The sequence below is a fragment of the Marmota marmota genome, unplaced genomic scaffold (genome assembly GCF_001458135.2).
Source record: "Marmota marmota marmota unplaced genomic scaffold, marMar, whole genome shotgun sequence".
Taxonomy (NCBI): Eukaryota; Metazoa; Chordata; class Mammalia; order Rodentia; family Sciuridae; genus Marmota; species Marmota marmota.
Window position 1 is genome coordinate 4084013 of NW_026000261.1, and position 6000 is coordinate 4090012.

A 6000-nucleotide genomic window follows, 5' to 3' on the forward strand; every position below is an offset into this window, starting at 1 on the left:
CACATAAAAATAAATAAAGGTATTGTGTCCAGCTACAACTAAAAAAAAAAGAACATCCATCTTGACATGCATATATAAAGTATCTTTGATACAACATGAGTGAATCTCAAAATAATTATGCTGAATGAAAGAAAAAATATTTGCTTCTTGATTTCATTCATATAATATGTAGAAAATGCAAACTACTTTCTTGTAACAGAGTACTATATTAGTTATCTGGAAGGAAAGAAATAAAAGGAGACCTGAGAAACTTTTGGGGCTGATGATTATGTTCATCTCATTGGAATTGCTCTATCTCCTATCCTGTTTTCTGTTTTACTTTATTATTATTTTTTAAATTTTCCATATTTTATTTGGGCATTATAATTAAACATAATAGTGGAATTTGTTGTTAAATAGTCATAGACATGATATAACAGCATAATTTGGTCTGTATAGTTCCCCAGTACTCCCCTTTCCCTTTCATCCTTGCTCCCCCTGGTCCTTTTCCTATTACTCAACTCCCTTCAATTTTCATGAGATCCCACTTTCTTATCTGTGTCCTCTCAAACTTCCACATATGAGAGAAAACATATGACCCTTGGCTTTCTGAGTTTGGCTCATTTCACTTTAACATAATGCTCTCAAGTTCCATCCATTTCCCTGCGAATGACATTCTTCTGTATGGCTGAATAAAACTCCATACCATATTTTCTTTATTCATTCATCCATTGATGGACACCTGGGCTGGTTCCATAGTTTGGTTATTGTGAATTATGCTGCTGTAATTTTATTTAGATCTTTTGCCCATTTTTCCATTTTATTATTTATTTCTTCTTTTTAGATATATGTGACAGTAGAGTATATTTTGACATATTATTGATACATGGAGTATAACTTATTAAAATTAGGATCCCATTCTTGTGGTTGAACATGATATGGAGTTACACTGGTCGTGTATTCATATATAAACATAGGAAAGTTACGTCTGATTCATTCTACTGTCTTTTCTATTCCCTTCCTTCTCTTTTGTCTACTCAAATGAACTTCTATTCTTCCCTCCCCCACATATTATATGGTAGCATCTATATATCAGAGAGAACATTTGGCCTGTGTTTTTTGGGGATTGGCTTATTTCACTTAGCATGACATTCTCCAGTTCTATCCACATACCAGCAAATACCATAATTTCATTCTTCATTATGACTGAGTAATACTCCATTGTGTATATATAGCACATTTTCTCTTTTAAAATTTTTTATTTGTTCTTTTTAGATGCACATGAAAGTAGAGTATATTTTGACATGTTATACATACATGGAGTATAACTTCCTATTCTTGTATACCACATTTTCTTTATTCATTCATCTGTTGAAGGGCACCTAGGTTGGTTCCATAACTTAGCTATTGTGAATTCAGCTGCTATAAACATTGATATGGCCACGTCACTGTAGTATGGCTGATTTTAAGTCATTTGCCCATTTTAATTAGGTTATTTATCATTTTATTATCGAATTGTAGGTGTTATATATTCTGGGTCTCAGCCATTTAACAGATATGTGAGTCCCAATGTATTTTCTCCCATTTTGTGGGTTCTTTTCTATTTCTTGATGATGTTCTGTGAAGCACAAAATTTTTATTTTTTTTTAAACATCTGACTTTCTTTTTTTTTTTAAGAGAGAGAGAATTTTTAATATTTATTTTTTAGTTTTCGGCGGACACAACATCTTTGTTTGTATGTGGTGCTGAGGATCGAACCCGGGCCGCACGCATGCCAGGCGAGTGTACCACCGCTTGAGCCACATCCCCAGCCCCCCAAATTTTTAATTTTGTTGATGCCTAATTTAGCTATTTTTTATTTTGTTACTTATGGCTTTGGTGTGATATCTATTTGTTCTTTTTAAGATTTTTGAAGTTTTAGCTTTTAGGTTTAGGCCTTGGATGCACTTGAATTTATTTTTTTATATGATGTGCAGTAAGTGTCCAAATTCATCCTCTTACAAGTGGGTTATTATTTTTTTTAGTTTTAGTTGGACACAATACCTTTGTTTTTATTTATTTATATGTACTGCTGAGGATCAAACCCAGGGCCTCTCATGCTAGGCAAGCACTCTACCACTGAGCCACAACCCTAGCCCCTTTATATCTTATTTAGAGACAGGGTCTTGCTATGTTGCTGAGTCTGGCCTTGAACTCTCAGTCCTCCTGCCTCAGCCTCCTGAGTTGCTGGGATTACAGGCATGTGCTATCATGCCTGGCTTCTCAGGGTAAAATTTTAAGAACCCACTTTAATCTAAAATAAAATATATGTGTCTAGCTCTAGATCACTGTAGGTCCATTTCCAAGAATGCTAAATAAATCAATTTCATTCAGATTGCTAGTCAATTTCATTCAGAAGGCCCATACCTTCTGAAGCATTAAAATAAGAGGAAAATTAGTTAGCTTCCTTCCAGGATGGAAGGAAAGTTATAAAAAAAACTTTTTTAAACTTTTTTGCAGCAACTGAAAAGACAAATCCAAACCCCATGGGATGGGAACAACTAAACAATTCTTCTCTGATGGACAGTGCAAAAATATCTTCTCCTCCTTACTTCTCCATGAGTTCTCAGCCTTATAACTAATTATATCATCATGCTTATATACTTTTCCTACAAAACTATTGTACAGAAGAGTTTGCTATTACAAAATATAGTCAATGTTCTTCACCATCTTTTTTTGTACTCCTTCCTGGCTAAGTAATCACCAAATTTTCTTTTTTTTTTTCTTTTTGCAGTTCTGTGGGCTGAATCAAGGGCCTCTAACATGCAAGGCAAATGCCCCATCATTAACCTCCCTCAATTTTTATTTCTTTTTTAAGAATTTAACCTTAAGGGCTGGGATTGTAGCTCAGTGGTAGAGCGCTTGCTTCACATGCATGAGGCCCTGAGTTCAATCCTCAGCATCAAATAAAAATAAATAAATAAAAATAAAGATATTGTGTCCACCTAGAACTAATTTTTTTTAATTTAACCTTTATTTATTTATTTGTTTGTTTTTATGTGGTGCTGAGGATCCAACCCAGGGCTTCATGCATGCTAGGCAAGCGCTCTGCCACTGAGCCACAACCCCAATCCTCAATTTTGATTTCTTGATGTGACTCTCCTATGTGGTTCCCAGATCCTTTGTGGACCTGCATCTAGGAGTTATACTTTCTGTTCTGAAAGTAATAGAGAAACTCTTGAGCTTCAGGGCAAGATCTACATAAGGAGATGTACCACAGAGCCAGTGGCTCATCCTGATGGTGCCAGAGTCCTTGGAAAGAATTAAAGCAAGGACATCACCTATTCAGATTCCATTTTAGCAACAACACTAGCAGCAGTGTGAATTAGAAGGATACCAAGAGTGGAATCTGAGATACCACTTTCCTCAGGCCTTCATTTCTTATTTTCCCGGATTATTGAACTATTCACAAATAATACTATAGGCAAAGAGAAAGGGATGGTTTAAGAGATATTTAATGGGATAAATCAAGAGAATTTGGCACTTCTCAGAAGAAGAAATACAATCAATCAATAAATATATGAAAAATTGTTCAACATCTCTAGTAATCAGAGAAATGCAAATCAAAACCACTTTAAGATTTTATCTCATGTCAGTCAGAATGGCAGCTATTAAGAATACAAACAACAGTAAGTGTTGGCAAGAATGCGGGGAAAATGGCGCACTCATATATTGCTGGTGGGACTGCAAATTGGTACAGCAAACATGGAAAGCAGTATGGAGATTCCTTGGAAAACTGGGAATGGAACCTCCATTTGACCCAGCTATCCCACTCCTTGGTCTATACCCAAAGGACTTAAAATCAGAATACTACTGTGACGCAGCCACTTCAACGTTGATAGCTGCGAAATTCACAATAACTAAACAGTGGAAGCAACCTAGGTGCCTTTCAATAGATAAATGGATAAAGAAACTGTGGTATATATACACAATGTATTATTACTCAACATTAAAAGATAATAAAATCATGGCATTTGCAGGTAAATGGATGGAGTTGGATATTATCAGGCTTATTGAAGTAAGCCAATCCCCCCCAAAACAAAGGCTAAATGTTCTCTATGATAAGTGGATGCTGATCCATAATGGAAGAGGCATGGTAAAATGGAGGACCTGGGACTGGGCAAAGGGGAGGGAGAGGTGGAGAGGGGATATGGGGGCAGGAAAGATGGTGGAATGAGATGAACATAATTACCTTAGGTACATGTATGATTACACATGTGGTACAACTCTACATTGTGTACAACCAGAGAAATGAAAAATCATGCTCTATTTGTGTACAATGAATTGAAAAGATTTCTGCTGTCACATATAACTGATTAGAATTAATAAAAGAAGTATATTAAAAATGTTAATAAAGAACTCAAAAAAATTTTAAAAAGAGAACCTGGTAACTGAGGAAATAGTAAGGGTAAATTTTATGAAGGGGTACTCAGGAAGGGTGTGTAGACATCTGACTTGGGTGATACTGACAAGGAGAATTCAAAGAATAGATCTAATATGATAAATGTGTTTTTTTTATAACTTAAGATTGAGTATCTTTGGGACATATTAGTGGAGACTTTGAATAGGCATTTAGATTACAGTAAGTTTCTGGAGTTGACATGGGCTGAAGATATTAATTTTGGAGTCACAATATGGATGGGAGCTAGAGACATAGATGTGAATACAACAGACTATGGAAACATCCAGGAATATATCCACACATAAGGGATAGCTACAAGTAGGACTATAGAAAAGGAACTAGAGAACTGGTAACCAAAAAGGTAAGACAATGATTAGGAAAGAGTGGTTTCTGAACCAAGAGAAAACAGTTTGAAAAAGTAACAGTCAACCTTCACTTAGTCAACTAAATTTTATTAAGTGACTACCTTGTAACTGAGGAAGCCTGCCCTAGTAGTATTTATGTTTATCTATAAATAGTCCAACAATAGGCATAGTAAATAAATAAATTATAGAAGCTGAAAGAATTTATAGATGTTATGAGGAAAAGTAGATCAGGAGTTCTGTTTGAAAAAGTATAGTCTAAATGGGGCTATTATAAAAAATCTCAAGAGTGATAAATATGACTTGGATCAAATGAGTTGCAGTGAAGATGGTGATAAGTGGTCAGATTGTACATACACACATTCTTTCTCTCACACAAACACAATCATATAAGTTCTTTTTAAGTTTCAACTCCATTTAAGTATAATTTAAATACAATAAAGTTGCCTGATTTTAATGGGGATGCATGCACTATCAGCATATTTTACCAACTGGAGCCCACATGGGTGTGCCCTACTGAGAACCAGAAGATCTCTATCAATGGCTATGATATTATGGAAAAACTTTTCTGCTTTTGGACTGCTGGGCAAAACTGACTCAGAGCAGTAAAAACTATGGAAGGTGTTCTAGTCAGCTAGGGAGTTTTTTGAAAAGGTTAAATAATAAAAGTAGTAACTATTCATTGATTATCTACTTTGTGGCATGGCAAGCATATTGATCAGCTAAGTTTTTTTTTTTAATTCTTCACACTCTTCATGTACTTTTTGCTTTCCTTTTAAAATTGAGGAAATTAATGTTTAGAAAAGAAATTCTAATCTTGCTCTAAAATCTTAAATTTGATTCCATATTGGCCTAAGGGGCATCTATAATTTAGACTTGGCAGCTTGTAGTCTAGTCAAGTTGAGGCAAGAGCCACAGGCACTGGAAACCAATATTGGGCATTTTTTTGTACTACTATGCTAGGAAGGATGATTTTACCCTCATAAACTTATTTTTGATGAGAAATTCCTCTTCTAAGGTACTATGAGAGAAGCACTAGGAGTTGTAAAGATTTAGGAACCTGTTGAGCATGGTGACACATGCCTGTAATCCCAGTGACCTCAGAGGCTGAGGCAGGAGGATCCAAAGTTCATAAGCAGCCTAAGCAACTCAGTGAGACCCTGTCTCTAAATAAAATATAAAAAGGGCTGGGGATGTGGCTTAGTGGTTGAGTGCCCC

General features: G+C 35.4%; 1 non-coding gene across 1 annotated transcript; it reads left to right on the forward strand.

Moving 5' to 3' along the window:
• Positions 1-2858: 2858 nt before the first annotated feature.
• On the forward strand, positions 2859-2926 carry Trnav-cac. Its single transcript has one exon. It is a non-coding gene; the product is annotated as a tRNA-Val (tRNA).
• Positions 2927-6000: the final 3074 nt, after the last annotated feature.